Source organism: Macaca thibetana, chromosome 12, assembly GCF_024542745.1.
Source record: "Macaca thibetana thibetana isolate TM-01 chromosome 12, ASM2454274v1, whole genome shotgun sequence".
NCBI lineage: Eukaryota > Metazoa > Chordata > Mammalia > Primates > Cercopithecidae > Macaca > Macaca thibetana.
This window is the reverse complement of record NC_065589.1, coordinates 25403874-25428093: the sequence shown is the minus strand read 5'-3', so window position 1 is coordinate 25428093 and position 24220 is coordinate 25403874. Positions and strand designations below refer to the sequence as shown.

At 42.3% G+C, this 24220-nt stretch overlaps 1 long non-coding RNA gene across 2 annotated transcripts; it reads left to right on the top strand.

Moving 5' to 3' along the window:
- Positions 1–1278: 1278 nt before the first annotated feature.
- Positions 1279–23977, top strand: LOC126932462 (uncharacterized). Of its 2 annotated transcripts, none has more exons than XR_007718191.1 (5): positions 1279–1574; positions 2703–2845; positions 3132–3354; positions 3551–3616; positions 23607–23977. It is a non-coding gene; the product is annotated as an uncharacterized LOC126932462 (long non-coding RNA). The 2 variants fall into 2 exon arrangements; XR_007718192.1 differs by lacking the exon at positions 23607–23977 and adding an exon at positions 6286–7410.
- Positions 23978–24220: the final 243 nt, after the last annotated feature.

Genomic DNA, 24220 nt, shown 5'->3' with positions numbered 1-24220 from the left:
AAATCTGGTTCATATTTCATGAAACAGCTGGTTTTTACACCCACATCTTGAAATCTCTTTCTATTCCCTCACCTAGATACAAACTCTCCAAGGGGCCAGTAGAGTGCAGTGGCCACAGTCTTGGATTCTAAAACCCAGTTGTCAAGGTTCAAATCCCAGTCACACTGTATGCTGACTGTGAGATCATATACAAGTCTCTTTTCACTTCACATCTGTTTCCTGATCTGGAAAATGAAGAATATTAATCAGATATTAAATGAGATAACATACATTTAATCTAGTCTGTGGAACCCTGTAAGCCTGCAGCAACTGCGAGCTATTATGGCAGATGCTGTTGCTAGCCCACCCACATCCACTTGGTATTTGTCTCTACATTCTCAACCTGTTTATAGAAAACATTTGTGACTCTGCGTAGTCAAGATAGCATGCTCAGCTCTCATACAGGGCAGAGCAGAAGTGCCTGAGATGTAATCAATCTCCCAAGAAGCAACACTCAGACAATGACCGTTGGAGAGTCAATGGATGAATACCGCTTGTTAGGAATAACCCTGAAACCTATTCTAGAGTGTGGACAGCATAGAATCTCTTATTGTCTCTCAGACTTCCCCAGCAGGCTCTAACATCAGTTGCCCGCAATGGTAATTGGCTTGGCAGATACCTTTTATCAGCTCCTTTGATTCCCTAACTTACTCTCCACCCTCTTTTATGTATTTCCTGGGATAATTTCCCAAAACTACTTGGATTCTTGTCTTGGGGTCGGCTTTTGGAGGACTCTAAAACCATATCTGCTCTTATCACTACAGCTGAGTTCTTTGAAACTACCAGAATATTGCTTTGTTTGCATTAGTCTTCTACTAGTTAGAGTCTACCTTCATAAAACCTAAAATCCAACAAAAAATTAAGACCAAAATACATATATTTCTCAACAGTGCCTAGCACAGTACCTCTCACATAGAAGTTACCCAATCTGTATTTAGAGAAGAAAGAATAATGGTAGATCAAAAGATTACTCTATGAATATAAAAATAGAGCAAGGACTATTGATTGGTTACTAAGAATATTTTGCAAACTTTTATGGTTTGACACATCCTTTTAATGTGGATAGGTCTACCTAATACACTTGCAGCTTCTCAAAGTCCCCTCCCCTCGACGTCAGCGTCAGGACTCCTCGCCCACCTCCGGCTAGATTTGAGAGGTACTTGCCATTATCTCATCATTATCTTATCATGTTAATGTACTTGCGTAATCTTTTTTTTTTTCTAAATATGAAAAATATTTTACAGAGATTATATTTGACGCAGCTGCTTCCTGAAGACCTAGAGGTCACTTTTATCTTATAAGCACATTCTTCAGATTTTCGTGTGGGTGGGTAACTTCCGCCAGACTTTTCTGGAGATGGCTAATCCAGCCGTGGGATGTGGTTTCTTCTAACAGCCAGTCAGGAAAATCCTGTTTCTCAAACTCCTGTCTTGACCCCTTCCTGAACTTTGCCTCCTAGATCTTGAGGTCTGCCTTCTGTGGAAGAGAAATTCCAGAATCAATAAACTGAACTAGAGCCCTGGGATTATCAACAGGTAATGGTGATACTGTAGCAGGTGGCTGCATGAGATTTGTGATTACAGACTTGAGAGTGGCTGTCACCTTTGGTGCTACCAGAAGTAGCTTTCAAAACTGTCCTTCTATAACAGAGAGTTCTAGAAGGGTGGTCCATGGACCCTCTATATTAGAAGGGCTTCTGGCTCTGCTTTGCTTGCAGATTACTGGTCCTGCTCAGGCACACTGAATCAGAATCACTTGTGAGGATGCTTCAATTTGCATTTTTAAACAAACTCCTCAGGTGATAAGGTGAACAAATTAACCAAGTTTTGGCATTGAAAGTCCCACATTCAGGAAAGCCTTTAGTCCTGAGACATTTGGTCTCCACGTGGGTATGTCTTATGTACACTGAATTCTTAAAGCTGTCTTACACCGCAAGGTATGCCACACTAACACAGATGCTGCTTCTACTTGGTAAAAATCTCTGAGACTTTGAGATGACTTTAATCCAGTGTGACATTGGGTGGGGAGCTCCCTCAGACATCGATCTTGATAAGATCCTTCCATGGGAACTTGAGTGTTTGAGAGACCCAGAGTGTTTGTTTTGTTACTTTACTTTTCCTTTCTTTTGAACTTCATGTGCAAGGAGTTGAACTTGGTCTTGAGTTTATAGTACACAATTTTATTCTATATCTGCAAGGCCCTTCTCTGGATTTATGTGGTTATTTATTTGCATTTCTCCACCAGCTCTCCATGCCCAGCAGGCAAACATTACAATGTGATTGTTTTATACTCTGAATTTGTTTGTATCTTTTTAAAGCATATAACATTGTTCCTAGGTATTTTAATTTAAACAAATTGTATTCTGCTGCAGACTTCACCTTAACTCTTGCCTTTTTCTGTTAAGTATTGTGTTTAACGCTGTATCATCCTTTGATCTGTTGTTTCTTGTGGTAGGCAGCTTTTAAGGTGACTCCCAGTGATGGTGCCCTGTTGGTACCCATGTCCCTGTACAATCACCTTACCTTGATTGTGGACTACACCTAGTGACTTGCTCTTAGTGAACAGAATGTGGCAAAAAGTGACAGTATGTTACTTTTGAGACTAAGTGATAAAAACCCTTTGTCTTCCTCTCATGTGCCCTCCCTTGCTTGCTCTGGTGGAAGCCAGCTGAAATTTTGAGAGCCACCTTACAGAGAACCTAACAGCAAAGACTGGAGAGAGGCTTCCAGCCAACAGCCAGCAAGGAATTGAAGCCCTCAGTCCAATAGCAGCAGTGAGGAACTGAATCCTGCCAACAGCCTCGTGGGTGAGCTTGGAAGCAAATCCTATTCTAGTCTAGTAGAGACTTGAGAGGACCCATAGCTCTTGCCAACACTTGATTGCAGCATTGTAAGAGATCCTGAGCCAAAGGACTCAGCTAAGCCATGCTGGCTCTTAGCCCACAGAGACTGTGATATAATAAATGTTTGTTGTTTTAAGATGTTAAACTTGGAGTAACTTGTTACACAGCAATAGATAACTGATACGCTTCTAATCATTGCATGGTGTCCATAGCATATCTCTACCACATTTTACTTGTCTGCTCCCTGCAGATGGGTTGCTTGCTGCCTGACTCTAACTCCTGCTACTACTGCAAACACCACTGCCATGAATATCTTCAGCAAGACCTCCTTCCAGACCTGCACGAACAGTTGCGTGAAATGTATATGCACAAAGGGATTGCAACGGAAGACCTAGAGACTAGGGAAGAACTTGGAACAATAATCTCAGTTTCTTCATTTCCTAAACTGAGAGTGTTGCTGTTTTTAAATGAAGGTATTTTTCCCCCTAAGCATTTTGTTCTAAAGTTGAGCTGCCTTTGAGGGGAAATAAAGAGACTACCAGATTAATGGTTTTTTTTTCAAATGGGATGGTGGGGTAAGGAATAGTCGGGGTGGTCTGTGGAACAACTTGGAGGATTGGTGTTGTGTCTCGAAAAGATATTTAGGTATGTCCCTCCTTTTTTACCCAGGCCGACTGATTCACGCTGGGCTTCAGACATGAGAGGTTAGGAGTAGGAGGCATGCCTCGTTCAAAGGTGAGTGGACACATCTATAACCATTAAAACAATGTTTTTCTGTTTGGATTTAGTAAATGGTCTCAAGTTCCTGGAAATGTGTGCAGAGACCCTGTGGCCATGAGAAGATCTGTCATTTTATTTTTACAGTAGGATGAAATATATTTGGAAGTCATTGGACTGTAGCTGTCCTACATCAAAAGGCATTTCATAACAAAACACTATCATGCCCCATTTATAGTAATAGCATGCTGTGCTCTGGCTGCTGTGGGCAAATAAAATATGTTCCTGTAACATAAACAGCCTCACCTTCCCTCTAAAGACTAAAAGGCCATGAAAGATTTATTTAAATATGCTTTTGAAACATAGAGACACATACAAAAACATGTTAAACATATACGTATGTAGATAGATAGATGGGTAGATTAGATAGATAGATGATAGACAGATAGATGAATAGAGAGAGAGAGAGAGAAATAGACAGAGATTGTCAGAAATGGACTATAAACTCTAAATTGAATCAATAATGTTAGAGAAGAGAATATCAGAGCCAGAAGGGACATTAAAAACTTTTAAGTCCAGGCGCCTTTATTGTGTTGGCTTTTTTCCCAATTATTTTTATTGTGGTAAAATATATACATAAAATTTCCCATCTTAATCATTTTTAAGTGTACGGTTCTGTGGCATTACATACATTCACGATGTTATGCAACCATTACCACCATCCATCTTTATAACTCCTTTTCATCTTGTAAAGCTGCAACATTATACCCATTAAACAATAACTACCCATTCCTCACTAACCCCAGCCCCAGTCAATCACCATTCTACTTTCCATCTCTATAATTTTCACTACTCTAAGTACCTTATATAAATGAAATCTTGTTTTTCTTTTTGTGACTGGCTTATTTTTCTGAGCGTACTGTTCTCAAGGTTCATCCGTGTTGCAGCACATGTCAGAATTTTATTCCTTTTTAAGGCAATAATATTCCATTATATATATACAACACATTTTGCTTATCCATTCATCTGTCCATGGACACTTGGGTTAGTATTGTGAATAATGCTGTTATGAACAAGGGTATGCAAATATCTCTTCAAGACCCCACTTACATTTTTATTTGTATTATTTATTTTATTTCATTTCATTTCATTTCATTTTTGAGACTGGGTCTTGCTGTGTCACTCAGGCTAGAGTGCAGTGGTACAATCTCCGCTCACTGCAACCTTCGCCTCCTGGGTTCAAGTGATTCTCCTGCCTCGGCCTCCTGAGTAGCTGGAATTACAGGCACGTACCACCATGCCTGGCTAAATTTTGTGTTTTTTGTAGAAAGGGGGTTTCACCATGTTAGCCAGGCTGGTGTTGAACTGCTGACCTCAAGTGATCCACCTGCCTTGGCTTCCCACAGTGCTGGGATTACAGGTGTAAGCCACGGTGCCTGACCAAGACCCATTTTTAGTTCTTTTGCTATACATCCAGAAGTGGAAATGCTGGATCATATGGTAATTCTATTTTTAATTGTTTGTAGAATTGCCACACTGTTTTCTACAGCATCTCTACCACTTTATACTTCCACCAACAATGCACAAGGGTTCCAATTTCTCCACATCCTGGCTAATGCTTTTCTGGCTAATTATTTTCTGGGTTTTATTTTGTTTTGTTTTTATAGTAGCGACCTTATAAATGTAAGGTGGTACCTCGTGGTTGATTTCATTTGCATTTCCCTAATGAATTGTGCTGTGGAGCATCTTTCCATGTGTTTCTTAACCATTTGTATATCTTCTTTAGAGATATGTCTATTCAGGTTCTTTGCCCATTTTGGAATCAGGTTGTTTTTTGTTGTTGAGATTTAGAAGCTCTCTAAATATTCTGGATATTAATCCCTTATCAGACATATGATTTGCAAACATTTTCTCTCATTCTTTTAGTTGACATTTTACTTTGCTGATATTATCTTTTGATGAATAATTTTAAAATTTGTTCATGAAGTTCCATTTGTCTATTTTTATTTTGTTGCCTGTGACCTTAGTGTCATATCCAAGAAATCATTGCCAAATCCAGTGTCACGAAGCTTTTACCCTGTGTTTTCTTCTAAGAGTTGTATCGTTTTAGGTCTTATATTTAGGTTTTGATCCATTTGAGTTAATTTTTTGTATATGGTGCTGGTAAGTGTCCGACTTCATTCTTTTGCACATAGATATCCAGTTCTCCCAGGACCATGTGTTGAAAAGGCAGGCATCTCATTTTACAGAAAAGGAAACTGGGGCCCAGAAGGAGAAGTGGCATGCCCAAGGCTGTGCCAGAAGCAAAGTATAAAATAGAACCTGAGCCTCTGACTCCCGGTCAGTGCTATACAGACATTTACATTTAACATACATTAAATTTAAATTTAAATTGTTTGAATATGAAAATAAGTTATTTTGTTAGCTCTTGGGTTCACTAATGATGTAATTTCTAACAAATGAATAAAAGTTAGGTTGATAGAGTAGGTGATAATTTTAATGTGTTTTTCACAAATTCTTTGGTATTTCTTTTCTCAAGAGGTGGAACTTAATTCTCCTTTCTTTAAGTGTGAACTGGACTTAGTAACTTGCTCCTAAAGATTAGAATATGGCAGAAATGACAGTGAGTGGCTTCTGAGACTAGGTCATAAAAGGCATTACAGTTTCCTCCTCGATTTCTCTCCCAGTAACTCCTCCAGGGGACACCAGCATCTCTTCTGACTCTTTGTTTCCATGTCTTGAGGAAGCAGCCTCTTGCCTATGGCCATCTGAGGAAGCCATCTTGGAAGCAGCCCACCCAGCCCCAGTCAAGCCTTCAGATGACTGCAGTCTCAGCTGACATCTTGACTTTAACAACAAGAACAACAACAACAACAAAAACTCCAAGCCAGAACTACCCACCTGGAATTTGAGGGCTGCTTTCAAATTCCTGATCCATAGAAACTTAGATAATAAATGTTTGTTGTTTTAAGCCACGCATTTTTAGAGAAATTTGTTATGCAGCAATAGAAAGCTAGTACAGAGAATAAACCAGCCTCTCTTAAATTACCACCATAAAAACAGAGAATTAACCAGCCTCTCTTAAATTACCACCATAAAACCAACTACCTATTTTATTAAAAGGTAAAACCAGCTGCTGAAGAACTTTTTTCCTCTCAAGGCTTTGGCACTTGAGGTTCAACAGTAAGAAGAATTGAAGAGTGAAGGCTTCCTGGCTACCCTCTGGCATCCTGTGTTTGGTCTGAAGCCTGATAAGCCTGGGTTGCTCTTCCAGTCCACCTTGTATGAGACTGATGTGGAAAAATGTGTCTCTTCTCAAGGGCTAACTCTGGAACCCTAGGAAAATATTCTAGATTTGGATCATATTAAAATGGGTATTAGACCTAGGTTCTAGTTCCAGCTCTAAGATCTGGATGTGTCAAAATCCTTTTCCCTTTGTAGGTTTTTAAGTTTGGTCTCTTTAAATAAAGAAACAATCACCCATGCTTTGTCTTTTAACTTCCTACTTCAAACAAGGAGCTGAAGACACTGGCCATCATCAAATGACTAGTGGACAATTTCCACTGCCTCGGTGAAATTTGCAGTCTGACTCTCATCATCTCTTGCCCCTTTTTTTTTTTTTTTCTTTTTAAGCTGTGTTTGTGAAACTGCCTTTGCAAAGATTATGAGAGGGAGAGAAGTCTAGCATGACCAACTCCATCTTGCTTCTAGCCTCACGGGCTGGCTTCCCTTGCTCATTCCCAGCCACAGGCCAAGCTAACCATGAGAGGAATTTAGTTTATAGTTTAACTTTGAGGCAAGGATGATAATATTCTCTCCCTAAAGCAGATCCCTTCCTTGTTTGGGTTCTGAAACCACCTTTGTAAGACTAAGGAAAGACCACAAGATTAGGATTATGGAAAGGGCCTGAATTCTGCTCAAATGGAGGCATCATTTCTATACTTCCTTACTGCTCAGGAGTTATGTGGCCAAATGTCACAGAGTTATGACTTCCTCAATTGCTCCTGTAGATAACATCACTATTGTAGAACCTAAGACCGGTCTTTTGAGATGTTTTTCAGATTTTTGCATTCTGGCAACTGACTGATGCCTCCCAGACTAATGACTCAACCAGTCCTATGGCCTCCACCCAGAGGTGGACTCAGCAAATGAGGACTGTTTTCCTCACACTCCTGTGATTTCATCCCTAACCAATCAGTAGCACTCATTCCCTAGCTCCCTGCCCACCAAATTTTCCATAAAAAGCCTAGCCTCTGAGCTCTTAGGGAGACTGACTTGAGTGATAAACTCCAGTTCTTCTCTATGGCCAGCCTTGTGTTCATTAAACTCTTTACTTCTATACCATGGTCTCAGTGAATGGTTTTATCTGTGCAGCAGGCAGGAAAAACTCATCAATCGATTACATTTGTCACTAAGTCCTCTCAGCTGGAGACTCATCAATGATATTAAATTTTAAAAAACTACCAAGCAAATACAATTCAAGTGGAAGCTCACCTGTGGAGTTATGGGAACACACTGTTATTCAAGAGAGCTGAAGTCTGAGTTAGATGCCTAGAGATATGTTGTCTTAGCTTTGCCATTCATTGGCTATGTGATCTTGGATAAGTCACCTCACTCCTCTTGATCTCAGCTCCTTCTTTAAGAAAAAAATAAAGTAGTGATAATTTTAATAGTCAGCCTTTACTGACTGCAATCTAAAAAAATGGGGTTAAGTAAATTCCATGCATTACCTTTAACACAACCCTGTGACATAGGAATTAGTGCAACATAAATAGCCTCATAAAATCTGTATTTTACAGATAAGGAAACTAAGTTTCAGAGATAATAAGTGGTAGAACCAGATTCAAACCCAAGTTCTTAACCACCATGGTCGTAGTAATTATAAATCAGTTTCAGCTTGAAATTGAACTCTCTGGATGCTAGGATTCAGAAGAGATGTGACATCTGTGAAGAACTGAAGGTGTCGGTCTGCCAGGCATTTAGTTATACGAGGAAACCAGAGTGAGGTTAGCATCAAGGAGTCACTGGTTCTAGAGCAGAGGGAAGATTCTATTTACTTTTGATGCTGGTCAGTACAACGTTATGGTGCCAGCAAGAGAGCAATGTAAAAACAAAAAGGCCTGGGATATTAGTATGCAGGTCATCTGGAGAACTGACGCCAGCATCTTCTGTAGTAATTGATGAGGATGCCCAACAATTGACATCAACGACCTCAACAGTGGACACGGGCAGGGATTGAATGCCTTGAGCAGACACCAGTGACAGTGTCGGCAGTGACTGGAAGTCATTACCCCAAATGTGCCAGGGCAGGAGGGGATAAATGCACCAGATGTCACGTGGCAGCCCAGAGGAGCAGTTTGCAGAGCACATGTGAGAAACTCTCCAAGGCTACCCAGGAGACACCACGGGAGACAGAAACCCAGGATCATACTTGAATGAAATTTGAGAGAGAGTTTAAATTTCTATAGAACAGAAGTGTATTTTCCTGCAGAAATTTTGTATTTGCTCTTGAGATCCTATTTTTACCCTCAGACTTGGGTGGTCTGACAAATGTAGGTTACTGATGAGATGGAAGGGTGCGACTCCACAGTGCTCTGTGAGGGTCTTTCACTTTGCCTCATGATTCCCAGAATTACAGCATTTCAAACTCCATTGACAGAAACACCAGAGCTGGCAAATGCAGTGCAGATCCATTGGTGAATCTTGAAAGGATTTCTGATGCTAATTTGTTGCCCTCGGGACTAACTGGGGTTGAAGTATGATTATTCCTAATGCGGTGGTCCCAGCGCTGTTTGGCGAGGAAAGTGAATACTTTCTCTAACTGGCCACAGTGCTCTCCAGGGAAAGATGTTTGATCTGGGGCACTGAGGCATTCTTCCCTGCTGACTGTTGGGAAATACAGCTTCTCTGTGGGAAGGGGCTTTGCTGTCATCGTACTGAGGTAAGTGCCTATAGGGGAGAGAGGTGAAGTGGGGGAGATGTGGATCACATTCCTCCTACCAGGAAAAAGGGGCTGGCTCCTTTCTGAGAACTGCTTTCTGCTGGGAAGGAGCTGGATGAACCATGTAACCCCACCTTTTGCTTGGAAATGAAGAGCTTCCCCACTCCAGAGGAAGGAGAGGGGAGGAGAGGAGGGAAAGGGCTGCAGGGCATGTTCCTCCCATTCCCTCTCAAGCAGAAAGGAAAGCTGTCTTCAATTAGGAAAGGGAAGGAGATTCAAAACATCTAGCGGGGAAAAGTGCTGGTTTTGGAGGGTCTTTGGGAGGAGCATGGAGGCTTGTGGACAGCATGCCTGCCTTGCTGGACCTGACACAGCCCTCTGAGAGTCTGTCACCACCTCTTCCTCTTCAGCTCTGCCTGGTCTCCTTGTCAGGCTGAGGTCTCTGGCTGCCTCCTGCCCTAGACTAAAGGAAGCAGTAACAGCAGCCCCAACCTGGGCAGCACAGCCCACAGCTTTCATCTCGGGGTCAATGGGTAATTTGCACAACAGGGAGACCACCCACAGAGGCGGTACGGAGTTCACAACCTCTAGCACTTAGGCATCTAATCAGTTTGGTTTTGCCTGTGGAGAGTCTCCCTTTGAATCTCAAAGCTACCAAGCTGCCTTCTTCCCTATCCTTTAAAATACTTCCAGACTCCCACCTCCTCTTAGGAGCCTTCTTGGAATATCTGCAGAAACTTTATATTCCTCCTGCCCAACCACATACACAATGTCAAAGCTGCCCCTTCCATTTGCTTGCATCTCCTGTGGACTGCTCACCTTCTCCACCCCAGGCAAAGCAGATGGCTGAGGGACATTAGGGCTGCTTATAGAGCTGTGGAAAATTCTCTGGAAATCAACCTCCTGTCGCAGAGACCCCAGGTTTCCCAGGAGTCACAAGGCACCAAAGCCTGGAGGCTCCTTAAGGATCACCTGCTGGGTGGGACTTGACTACATTCCCCAGGAGGTTTTGGCTCAGGGCCTCTGATCAGGATTTCCTTTGGGGTGGGCAGATTGGGTATGGAAAGGAAGCCAGGAAAGGTCCTTTTGGTTTTCTCAATGACTGACAGAGCAGAGGGGTGATCTGGGAAGGAGCTGGGCATTCCAGAATTGTGCAAATGTGGGCCCAGCATCTGTTTTCCATTAGCCTCTTTCATTGAAACATGGTGGTCTCTTATGGGTTTAAAGTTTGTATTAAGCATCTAGGCCCTAGAAAGTTTTTTGTTTCATGGAAGGTGAACTCCTCATCCCACTTAAAAGCCATGGAATTGTGTGCCATATCCCAAAGGAGCACCCATTCAAAGGCACATGCCAAAGCTTCATCCCTGCCCTCTGGGCCACGGTGTCTTCTGAGGCTTCCAGCCATGATAGCAAGAAGCAGTTGACTATCACTTCTAAACCTCAGCTGGTTCATGTATAGGAATGCATATTGCTGAAAAATTATAGCATCATGGACTTTAGAGCTGAAAGGCATTTTGAAAGTTGAGACCAATTTTTATTTGACACAAAAAGAAATGAAGTTCCAGAGAAGTTACATGATGTAACCAAGGTCACACAACCAACTAAGACACCTAGGTATTAGTCCGTGTTTTGCAAGAACCTCTGACACTGTGCTGTTTTCATGATACACTGCATTAGAGTAAGACACTAAGAGACCCTAGGTACGAAAAAAAAAGTGATGTAACATTAAAAGTAAATACAACACTAAACTTAAAAAGATTAGACTTACAAGTTTTACTAAAGGGAAAATAAATTTTGCTCCTAGATGTTTTGGTTGCAAAATTCTGCAAAAGTTCATTAGAGATGAGCTTTTCTGTTTTTTGTTTATATCCTGCTCAGCCTGGTGCTTTGTAGCACATAGTCAGTCTTGCCAATTGGGTAGATAACCAACAATGATATATGCCATATATTTTGAAAGTAAGCACATTTAAAGAACAGGAGTCCCACAGTCTCTTTTTTCCTTTGGTTCTTCTGTGAGGGGGAAGAATTTCAGGAGTTGTTTAAGGGCTTGAAAGGGACACCGGGCCAGAATCCCCCAGCTAAGCTGGTTCTGGCATTATCTTGCTAGCAGTCACTTCTAGTCACTTGGTATTTGTGCCATGCCTGGCCTCCTTAGGAATCTGAGGAATCACTAAAGACTGTTTGGTGTGATCACTTCTGCCCCAAAGGCTTCCTGCATCACCAGCCAAGAACCCAACCCAATGAGTGAGCGAAGAGCCAGAAAGACCAGACTGGTGCACACTAGGACATTGGCTAATTTTAGATACAGGGACTGGGTGGGAACCAGATATGAGGGTGGGGATCTTGGATGGAGGCCACTTGAAGATTCAAGGCTAAATGTTGCGGCCTAAGACTCTCCAAGAACATGCAGGAGAAAGACTTTGTGGGTCCCATGGAGCAGGCATAAATACGGGGTGCAGTAATGGGCATAGAAGTGTGAAAGTCTCCTGAGAAAAGTGGAAAAGGCCTTTTCAGTCTAATAAGTTGATATGTTTACTCACGCCAATCTTTTCCTCCATTTTAGAAGCAGAATGTCCTCCATTTGCATAGCCCTTTTACACTGATCCTTTTAAGACTGGAAGGTGAATGTTACTTGATAAACTCAAAGAATTGAGGACAACAGACAGATGACAGACAGACAGACAGACAGATAGAATAAAAATGAACACAAGTGATGACCACACAATTCAGAATCATAGGTTGCTGCTTATCCTTCCAGGTAAAGCTGGCTGTAAAATACAAGATTGACTCTTCTTTTAGTATTTTGATTTTTTTCCATATCATTTTAATTGGGAGAGTTGCTTGATTAAAATTTTCAAAGAGGAGTCCAAAGCAGTATCCAGAACCTTTGAAAGCTGGTCTCATGTTTGAGGTGTGAGTGGAACATATTATTCTTCCATTCCCTCACTTGGAAGCAGCAGTTGAAAATATTTAGGTTCTTTTACTCCTAATTTCCAACCATGAAAACCCAGAGGCATGTTCTGATAGGGGGCCAACTGGCACTTTTATAATTTTGAAAAGAGTTGACAATTAAAAAGATGTGGGATGGGGGAAGATAAAGAAAATTCCTCCCTAAAAAAGTAAACAAGTACTAATTTTTTATTATTTGGGCGATCAATACTAATCAGATTGATTTTATGTGGAGGCCCTGAGAACCACATGTTACTAAAAATCCTGGCTCAAAATAATGCCATGTGTGAGATACTGAGCTAAGCTTGAGAAATTAGATCCACTTCTGTTTGGAGAGGAGGTGAAGAGGGAGAAGAGGAGGAGGAAAGCCCAGTTTTTCCTTTGTTTCCTTTTGAAATAAAGCAAGAAAGTGCTGAAATACCCTTCTTAGGTTGGTGGGAAATCAAGGCTAACTAATCCCAGGTGGATTAAGTAGCCAGCGAGTCCAGGAAATGTCTAGTCCAGTGACTTTCTGACAGGTGGGGGATTGGGAGCCAGCTATGCCCACCTCAAGACCTTCAGGAATCCCACACCTGCCCTCTCAAGTGCTGCTGTCTTGACCGACCTTTTCACACCCAGAGCCAAGAATTATAGCCTGTCTGAGCTCACCTCTCTGTGACCTCCCAGTCCTACTCTTTTACCCAGAGACACATCTGGGTCCCAGCTGAGCTCAGATGTTGGAAGGGTTTATCACACCCATCCTCCTCCAATTGCCCCAGGTGCCCAGGGAGAGGTGATCACCAAGGCAACAAAGGGACCTCCTGTGACCTTGGGTCACCCTCTGAGATGAACATTTGGAGAATGAGGTTAAGCGATCCTGGACCAGCATGCTTTTCCAAAAGGACACTGCTCATCCACCTCTGTAGGACTTACTGGGCCATCCTGACCCCATCACCCAGTGAATCCCACTAGAAAGTAGGTCCATAGAGAACAGAGGCCTTTTGTATTAGGCTGGTACAAAGGTAATGCAGTTCTTGCCATTTTTTTAAACAGCAACCTAACACTTCAAATTGCATTTCCAACGCCCTGCACAATGCCTGGCACAAGTGGGAATGTAGCACGTACTTGTTAAGTAAATGCAGGAACGAATGAAGGAGGCTGCATGGGCCCCAATCTTCCTAACAATGTACTGTGCTCCAGAATCTATGACCTTTTTTCTTTACCTCCCACTCTTCTTTTCTTGATCTATGCCTTCCTTTTCAAGGGCCCTTTCTCTCATTTTCCTAACACTTGGAAGGCACTTAGAGACCATTTAAGATTGACGTGACTATACACAGGATCACACTCATTCCCAGTTGCATTAATTTGCTTGGGCTGCCATAACAAAACACCACAAATGGGGGACCTTAAACCACAGAAGTGTGTTTTCTCACAGTTCTGAAGGCTGGAAGGAAGCCCAGGATCAAGGTATCAGCAGGGTTAGGTTCTGCTGACCTCTCTCCTTGGTTCCTAAATAGCCACCTCTGGCTGTGTCCTAACATGGCCTTTTCTCTGTACAAGTGTAGAGAGAAAAAAAGAAAAGGAGAGAGAGAGAGTGCGAATCTCTAGTATCTTTTCCTCTTGCTTATGGGATTAGGGCCCCATTCTTATGACCTCATTTAACTTTATTTAATTATCCCATTAAAGGCCCTATTTTCAAATATAATCCCTTTGAAGATCATAGCTTCAACATATGGATTTTGGGGGGATACCATTAAGTTCATAAAATCAGACAAGAGGAGCTCTCTGATGGGTTCCACAATCTAGAGGGTACCACTCTGGCCCTCTGGTCATGCTCTTTCCTAGAGCGTGAGGAACCTACCAGATTACAGGGTCATGTCCATCCAGAGCTGGCGCTCTACCTTCTAGACTATATTCTGGGTACATGGTACCCCAAAATTCTTTTCCCAAGGAAAGACCCTGCCTCCCACTCAGTGGGTGGCCACGGAGCAGCTATTTCAGGGGAGCCAAAACAGTGCTTGGAATGTGAGCCAGTTTGCCTACACATGAGCCTGCCAGGCCCTTCATGATGTGGGAAGATGCCTGGGGAGGAAAAAGAAAGGGGGTAACCCAGGATCATGGGGCCAGGGGCTGGGACTGCAGCCAGCTCACCACAAGCCACCATATTGTGGCAGGAAGACACATTTATTTAATACTTCCTTAGCTTCATGTAGGGCTTTTACATATTTAGATGTGATAGATGGGCCTCCTTTTGTACTCCTCCCCTGGGCACAGTAAATGTTATGCCTGGGCCCGACCTTACATTCTGGTTTGTCCTAGGACAATCCGAGTTTATGCCTGATGTCCTGCAGTATTATTAATACCATCACACTTTCAATTATGTCCTGTTTGGGGACAATAAATCATGTGCTCTGCTCAGCTATGAGATACAACATTAACACAGAAGTTGGGGAACCAACCAAGAAGAGGTAGATCTAGAATAATGAAATAGTTGTTAGCCCACCCCTGAGCTGGCCGCAGGATGTACGAGATGTACAAGACACGCTTCCTCCCCAAGGAGTTTGTTGATCATGTCTAGGGCACCAGACTCACACTTTACTTTTTCTAGAGAACAATGCAGGAAAGTGCACAGATATAGTTCGGTATTTAATTAATCAGGGCCCAAATATACGGTGTGGATAGTGAAAGAAATATGACCGTCTGCAGAAGTCTCCAAACTAAGGCTTCTTAGGCTGGAGCACATAAAATGGGAAACTAGTTCAACAAAAAGAATAGTAGTACAAAAATATAGAAATCTTTATGTATATATAAAACAATAAACAAAAGAAGCCCATGAAACTCCCTTAATGCCTCTCACAGCCCTGGGTTAAGGACTGAGCAAAGGTTTGAGGCATTTTCTTTTTCTGCATCCAAGTCCTTATTTTCAATTCACACTCTCATCACATCCCTTCCTGGGGACAGGAGCCTGAGGAAGCTTGAGCAGGCAGGGACCATCTGGGCCAGCTGCACTGGCTGTAGTCTGGTTGTTTTAAATCTCACCTTGCTCCTTCCCTCTGGTGCCTCAACTTCCTTCTCCAGATGCTGAGGCCTATATGTCTTGATCTCATGAAGTCTCTGAAGCTCTATAACCTTTTCTGACAACTTACTCTCTATGCTGACTTTCTTTTGCGTAAAGCGCCCGCCATATGGACACATCTTCCCAGTTATCCTCTCCTCTGTGAGAGTCCACCTGGATCGGAGTACCACAGTTAGGTTCACAACCTGGAGTCTGCACGGAGTCTCTGAGGTCATTACCACTCTCTTTGTGCCAGAATAAGGGATGGTTTTTTAATTGAGATCTTTATTAATTTTCACATGTAACTTTTAAACAATAGATAATGTATCCCCATGGAACAATATTCAGAATGTACAAAAGGGAATACCGTAAAAAGCCTTATGTATTCAGTTCCTCTCTAGTTTTGTGTATTTTTTCCAGAAAGGCTTATTTTCTATCTCTTACTATTCCTTTAAAAAACACAAGAGTGAATATGCAAAGCATATTGTTCTACACTGGTTTCTGTTTTAAATAAACCTTTTGATTTAGAATAGCTTTAAATTTATAAAAAATTGCAAAAGTAGAATAGAGTTCCCATTAACCCCCTACACACACACACAAACATACACACACATACACAGACACACACACACACACACACACACACACACACACGTTCCTCTACTAAATAGCTTAACATTAGTTAGGTACATATGTCACAATTAATAAGCCAATATTGACACATTATATTTAATGAAAGTTTCTACTTTACTCAGATATCCTTTGTGTTTACCTCAAGTCATTTTCCTATTGCAGGATCACCTCCATGACACCACAGTTCATTTAGTTGTTGTGTCTCCTTAGGAGTCTCCTGGCTCTAACAGATTATCAGATTTTCCTTGTTTTTGATGACCTTGACAAATTTGAGGAATGCTGCCAGGTTATTTTGTAGAATGCTCCTTGACTGGGATTTTCCTGAGGTTTTTGCAGGGTTAGACTAGGGTTATGGGTGACCACAGAGGTAAACTGCCATTTTTCGTATCAAAGGTACCTGCTGTCAATATGACTTATCGCTGGATGTTAACCTTGATCACCTGACTGAAGGTGTTTGCTAGGTTTCTTCACTATGAAGTTACTTTTTTTCTCTCTTTGCACGCTGTACTCTTTGGAAGGAAGGCACTAGGTATAGCCTACACTTCAGAATTGGGATTTATGCTCTATCTCCTTAAGAATAACTGCACAAATTATTTGAAAACTTTTTGCATAAGAGATTTGTCTTTTCTCCCCAGTTATTTATTTATCCAGTCATTTATTTGTAGCCATGTGGACACATACATACATATTTTATACTTTGTGTCATAACCCGTGTTAGTCAGCTGTCATAACAAAATGTCATATACAGGGAATTTTCTTTTTTCTCTCTTCTAGAGACTGCGAAGTCGGAGATCAAAGTGCTGGCCAATTTGATTTCTGGTGAGAGCTCTTTTCTTGGCTTGCAGAAGGCCTCCTTCTCCCTGTGTCTTCACATGGCAAAGAGAGAGAGGGAGTTCTCTCCTGCCTTTTCTTACAAAGACAATAATCCCATGGGATCAGGCCCCTTCCCTGTGACCTCAATTAACCTTAATTACTTCCTAAATAAATATCCAGTTCCCAGATACAGTTACATAGTGGGTAAGAGATTCACCCTGTGAATCTTGGGGGCATATAAGTCAGTCCATAGCATAATCTAATTCTACTTTATTTTGCTGCTGAAATTGTCCCAGTTTTGGCTGTTGGGAGCTCTTTCAGTTGGCTACTGTGCTCCTTTGATATAATCCTGTCATTGCGGACATTTTTTAGCACTTCCTTACTTTGCACTTTGCTTTTGTCATTTAATAATGCAGTTTAGAAATCATGCCCAATTGTGAAAATCTTCCTCACTTAATTTATAGCTAAGGAGATTGCTACAGAACAGCAATCTCTATCTAGTCTCTTATTAATGAACATTTAGGTTGTGTTCAGTCATTTGCTATTAGAATCAATACAGCTTTGAGTGACATAATATGTATGTTGGTATAATGTCAGATAATTTCCAGGATGAGTGTCTTAATCCATTAGGGCTGATGTAACAAAATATAAACTGAGTGGCTTGTAAACAATAGAAATGTATTCCTCAGAATTCTAGAGGCTGGAAAGTTCAAGATCAATGCACCAGCATATTCAGTGTTTGGTAAACCTTCTTGCTGTATTCTCAGGTGGTGGAGGGGTGAGACTCCCTGGGGCCTGTTTTATTAAGGGCACTAATCCTAATCACTAGGGCTCCTTGCTCAGAGTCCCCAATGACCTCCCAGAGTCCCTAGCTCCTAACACGATCACCCTGGGGGTTAGGATTTTTAACACTTGAGTTGTGAAGTGATGTAAACATTTAGTCCATTGTAATGAGGAACTGCTGAGTCAGAGGAATATGTGCTTGTCCTTTTGATGGATGTTGACAGTTGCCCTTCAATGAGATGGCTCCAGCATACATTTCCATAAGTAGTGGGTGGGCAGTGCCTATCTCACCCAGCTTTTCCCATATGGTGTATACATACATTTTTTGATTTTTTTATGGGTCTTAAATGTGGGAAATAGTCTATAGTTTGGAAGACACCAGAGAAAAATGCTCCACAGCTCGCCCTGGTGACTCACTACAACTTATGGGAAGATGTGAGATTATTCTGTACTCTAATGTATGTTAGCAGGCGCACTCCACCCAAAGCCTTCCTGTGCGTTCCTCCCTGTGAGCTCACATCCCGTTCACCAGCTGACTGGGAAGGGAAGTCAGGACCAGGCCTGACCCCATCACACCATCATAACCTCGGGATGGCAGGGCTGGAAGGCACTTCAGACGTCATCCTTTGCAGACTCCTCATTTTAGAGTGAGAGGCATGACATGTCCACAACTGGTTAGTGCCAAAACCTGGGACAGGCTTCACATTGTCCAGCTCTTAGAGCACTGTTGACAATGTCTGCCTTCACTCGGAATTCAGCACCTGCTTTCAGTATAAACCCCTGCATTTCACTAAAACTGAGCAGACTGCTGATTTAAAAAAGAGAGGTCCATCCAACAGGGATGAAGTTTTTCCTTCTTGAAAGAGGACATTCACCTAATGGGAGACCTGGAGTCAGAATCTTTCTGATGTGTGACTTGGCACAGTAACACAATGCAGGATGCTGATGTGTTAATAAAAGTAAAAACTGCATCTGCCTACCTCAGAGTCGACAACAAGGTCAAGGATTTAATATGAGTACATCTGAAAACGTTACTAATCATGATAATGATATCAATGTCTTTTATTTGCAAGTTCCATTTGTTTTTGACTGAAATAGTAACTCCTGAGTGGGGCTAGAAGCCAAACATTCGGCAAGTTTGCTCTTTGAGGGGTTCTAGTTTCACTTCCCCATTCATGGGCAACCATAAACCACATACAGGAACCTTCCATCTGCTTTTTCATACCTGCTTTCTCTCTTCCTGTTTTCTCCTTGCCCTTTCTCTCCCAGGCTTTTCTCCAGTGTGACCTTGCGCAAATCACTTTCCTTTCACGGGTCTCAACGTCATTTGAAAAATGAACAGACTGTACTAGACGACTTGTGAGTTCCTTTCCTTCCCTGAGATTCCATGATGACCTTACATACGGTTTCTTTATTATTTTCTCTTATCCTCAGTAACACAAGAACTGTAGTCATACTGTGGGAACCTGATATGGTTTGGATGTGTGTTCCCCCAAATCTCATGTTGATTGGTGATTCCCAGTGTTGGTGGTGGAGACTGGTGGGTGACGATTAGATCATTCATCAGGGTGGATAGCTTCTGAATGGCTTAGCACCATCCCTTTGGTGATTAACTAAGTTGTTGCTCTGAGTTCATGCAAGATCTGGTTGTTTAAAAGAGCATGAAACACTTCCCTGCTGACTCCACACTGCTTTTGCCATGTGATGCACCTGCACCCCCTTCACCTTCCACCATGATTTTAAACTTCTGGGGGTCCTCACCAGAAACAGATGCTGGCACCATGCTTCCTATACAGCCGGCAGAACCATGAACCAATTAAATCTCTTTTCTTTAAAAATTACCCAGCCTCAGGTATCCCTTTATAGCAACACAAACGATTAGCACAGAGCCCAGTAATTTATTCCTTACAGAGATGTCTAGAACAGTGTACCTTCAAACGAATGTGGTAGCCTCCCTAGTTCATTCTGTCCAGGCCACCACTAAAGCACAGGGATCTGTTCAGCATTCCTAACTGAAGAGTGACAGTTTCCAATCCAAGAAATTTACAGAAGAGGAGTAGTAGGAACTCCAAATCACATCACAACCATGCTGGTTCAAATACAGATGTGCTGGTTGTTAAAACACTTAACTACTTCTTTACTGGTTGGTAAATAGTCACTGCTTCAAAAATCCAGGGTGATACCTCATTGTGATCACGTCGTGTTCACCCCATTTGTGAGGGAGAGACTCCCCACCCTACATAGAATGAGATGGCTGAACATGATACCCAATAATGGACAGATGAGATTAACAGCAGTTTAGTAGTCACATTTACTAACAGCCCACAGGAGGAGGATGCCAAATGCCTTGCAGGGCTACACGGAGATTGCACTTGGGAATAGAATGAGCAAGCAGAGGCTGTGGAAGGCAGACTCTGTAGCAACAAGAAGGTGAGGTGCCCCCTAATTCCCACGGGAGGAAGTAGTTGGTTTGTCTGAATACTTCTGTAGGCCTGCAGGGAACTAAAGCTCAGGAGGTTGAAGCCCACATGGTGTGCAGCTGGTCTACCTGAGAGGTGAGTGAAGGGGTATATGTCACAAGAACAGAAGAATTCACAGTTTGGCTATTTTGGGTCCTGTGAAGCTAAAACATGTCAAGGCAGCACATGAAATTTTAGGCCTTGTAATAAACATGACCACTCACTTCCCAGCCCTGTACCCAGCTTGCATCTGGATTGCCCCAAGATCCAGCAACAAAAGCATTCATGTGTGGTACAGCAGAAACCTCCAGTCCCTGATCCAGCACAAAGGCTACTTGCTGTCCTTCTGACTTGGTCACGCACATGCTTTACCAGCTGTTACATATTTTGAATATCATCCTGGCCACAGCCATTAACACATGGTAGAGCACTTTGACTCAGACCTTTTTTCTTTCCTCCTCCTTGTTCAAAGCTCCCAGTATTTTTATTCTTCCTGTTGACTGTACAACTGGAATGGCCTGAAAAATCCTTATCTTCCCCATCCCTTCTTTACAACCTTGTTCCATCCAGTTGGAACTAGAAAGAAGGAGAATGAACTAACTCACATTGAGTTGCTGGTTATTCACTATTTCCAGGAATATTTGTGTTTTAAGAATAGACTCTGCTTTACTTTAAAGGCAATATTTACAATATTCTTTGTTTTAAAGAATAGACTCTGCTTTAAAGGCAAGCCATGAGCCTGCAAGCCAAACCTAGCCCACACCTGTTTATGCACAATTCTCAAGCAAAGAATGATGTTTATATTTTAAATGTTAAAAAAGAAAACAAGAAAGAACATGCGATGAAGACTGTATGTGACCTGATAAGACTAAAATATTTACTATTTGGATCTTTATAGAAAAAGTTTTCTGGCTCCTCACTTAAAGCAAAGATTATCTAACGGTAGAAGTGAGGACATTAATAACAGGCTAGGACACTGATTTTGGAGCAGGGGTTCTCATCTGGTTCACACGGAAATGCTAAAATCAGAGAGAAAAACAGAGAATAAAACCAGATTAGAAAGCTGAAGTCGATAATGCTGAAAAGGCCATTGGCAAGAGAGTGTTCAGGACCAAAGAGCTGAAAACAGATGTAGTGAGGCATAAGAATGTTAGGGCAGAAAAGGCCATTCTGGAAGGGTTGCCAAATCCATCCTTCTGATCTATATTGTTTTCTTAAGGGCCCAGGAGCTGGGGAGTCTTCAAAAAACAAGGGTGGACATAGATGGAATGTGCAACAGTGAATTAAAACCATGTAAAACTGACCTACCTGAGGACATAATTTTTTGTTCTCTTCTTACCCTCATATGCTGGTACAAAGAAGAGGACTGGAGGGTTTGAATGGTGTCTTCCAAACAAGACATCCATGTCTTTGAAATATTAAATGCTAATAAAATTGGCACTTGATATGGCCTGGAATTGAGATAAAGAAAATAGGCAGGCCAAGAGCGGTGGCTCACACCTATAATTCCAGCACTTTGGGAGGCCAAGGCAGGCGATCTTGAGGTCAAGAGATCGAGACCATCCTGGTCAACATGGTGAAACTGTGTCTCTACTAAAAATACAAAAACTAGCTGGGCGTGATGGCGCGTGCCTGTAATCCCAGCTACTTGGGAGGCTGAGGCAGGAGAATCACTCGAACCAGGGAGTTGGAGGTTGCAGTGAGCTGAGATTGCACCACTGTACTCCAGTCTGGGGACAGAGCGAGACTCCGTCTAAAAAAAAAAAAAAAAGAAAATAGATTAAATTAACATGAGTAAGAACATTTTTCATAGAAAGGATTGGAAAGGTGAGAATGAGTTTCTGAAGGAGTAAGTGGAGTTTCTCTTCCTGGAGCCACCTTATGGGAGCCTGTTGTGCCCAGGAGTAAGGCCTTCCTGGCACCTGTGAATCCAACTTGTTTGGATTCACATTTGTTTGGAATCCATTTCTGCTTCCTGGAACCCCAAGAGAGTCCTGGAGGCAGGCTTCTGCCAAGTGTCATGGCCTGGCATTTCCACTACGTGCTTGCATGCGTCTTTGTTTCGAAGGGAGGTTTGGTGGGTGGGGTGCTCTAGTCTGGGAGACAGTGGGTGGTAAGAGTTTCCAGGAGGACAGAGACAGACTGATTGGCCCAGCTAGTTAGCGCGCATGGTGTTAATGAGATCAGGTCATATCCTGGTCTCCCACCACACCCAGCCAGCAGTCTCCTTTCAGGGGTCACAAATTTCACTCTTCCCCAGAAGGGAAGAGCCAAGGGAGAGGGTGGGGATAACTCCATGCAAAACCATCTTCTCTGCTGAAAAAAGAATCCTGCTGGTGGAGGGTTCTTGTCACCTTCCTTACATATATCATCTCTCATTCATTTGGGACATGAACACATAGGACACTGCATCCATTAGTTTCGGCTGGTTACAACCTTCCCCAAAAACTGATGGCTTAAATCAACAACTGTTTATTTAATTGGCAATTCTTTGAGTCAGTTGAGCAGTTCTTCTGGTTTAGGGTATCTCAACTGATCATTCCCCCACTTGCTTATGTATTTGCAGACAGCTGGAGAGTCTGCAGGGGGCTGGATGACTGAAGATGGTCCCACTCACACAGTCTAGCAATTGCTTAGCTGCCAGTCAGGGCAATGTGGGACACAGGACTTTGTGTCTCTTATTCTCCAGTAGGCTAGCTTAAGTTTCTTCCCATGCTTTGGTGGCAGAGGACCTAAGGACAGCAAGAGAAGGCCTGCATATTGGCCTCTAAAAGTTACAAAAATAGGCCAGCTGTGGTGGCTCATGCCTGTAATCCCAGCACTTTGGGAGGCCGAGGCAGGCAGATCATGAAGTCAAGAGATGGAGATCACCCTGGCCAACATGGTGAAATCCTATCTCTACTAAAAACACAAAAATTAGCTGGGCGTGGTGGTAGGTGCCTGTAGTCCCAGCTACTCAGGAGGCTGAGGCAGGAGAATTGCTTGAACCTGGGAGTCAGAGGTTGCAGTGAGCTAAGTTTGCACCACTGTACTCCAGCCTGGCAACAGAGTGAGACTCCATGTCAAAAAAAAGAGAAAAAACTTACAAAAATATTGGCTTAGACTTATTCTAGAAATGGAAGTGATAAGACAGTATTAATACATTTTACATGAATGGTGGTTATTTTAATGCAGATGCTATACTCAGTGCTTCACACATGTCATTTAATGAGGTAGGCTGTAAGCACCTGGTTCAAATTCACTCTGCTATAAAGTGGCAGAGACAATATTCAAACTCCAAACTTAAACCACTATCATACACAATCACAACTCATAAATTTTAGGAATTGCATGCCTGTTCCAACCATGCCGCCATTGTTCAAAACTCCACCTACATTCCTGTTGTCAAATCCACAGATTCTTGGCAGCACAGAGGCCACTGGAGAGAGGCATAACCTTGCGTGGCAGCTGCACCGGAATTGGATTTGTCTCAGATGTTTCAGATGACTAAGGTGAGTGATCAAGCTGGATATTTTTGCATGACAACCAAAGTGTGATGAGAAAGAAAGAAGATTCAGTTGTGTAGATGGTAAAGTTTTGTGTACCGTTTCATCTTTTTAGTATTGGAATTGGGATTTTTAGCTCTTGTTCATAGTGCCAATGCTGCTTAGTCTTTCTGAGACATCAGGCAAATTCTCTTTTTCCATGTTTCAGATTTCTCCTTTGTATAATAAGGGGCTTAGATTCTGTGGTTTCTAAAAGATCCTTCCAGTTCTAGAAATGTCTGATCCTACAATATATTACCCCTTAGAAATGATTAGTTTAACTAAAAAACATGTAAATTTCTTATCTTCAAAATAAAGACATGCCTTTTCCACTACCCCCACTCCCCCACTTTGCGACATGGAGGAGATTGAGAAGATGCTGTTTAGTGACAGACCAGATTCCTTTGGAGACCAGGGAGTTGGGGGAGTACAAATATCATATTCAGGACAGGAATTCAGACTTGAATGCTGCAAGTCTTGCCTCTC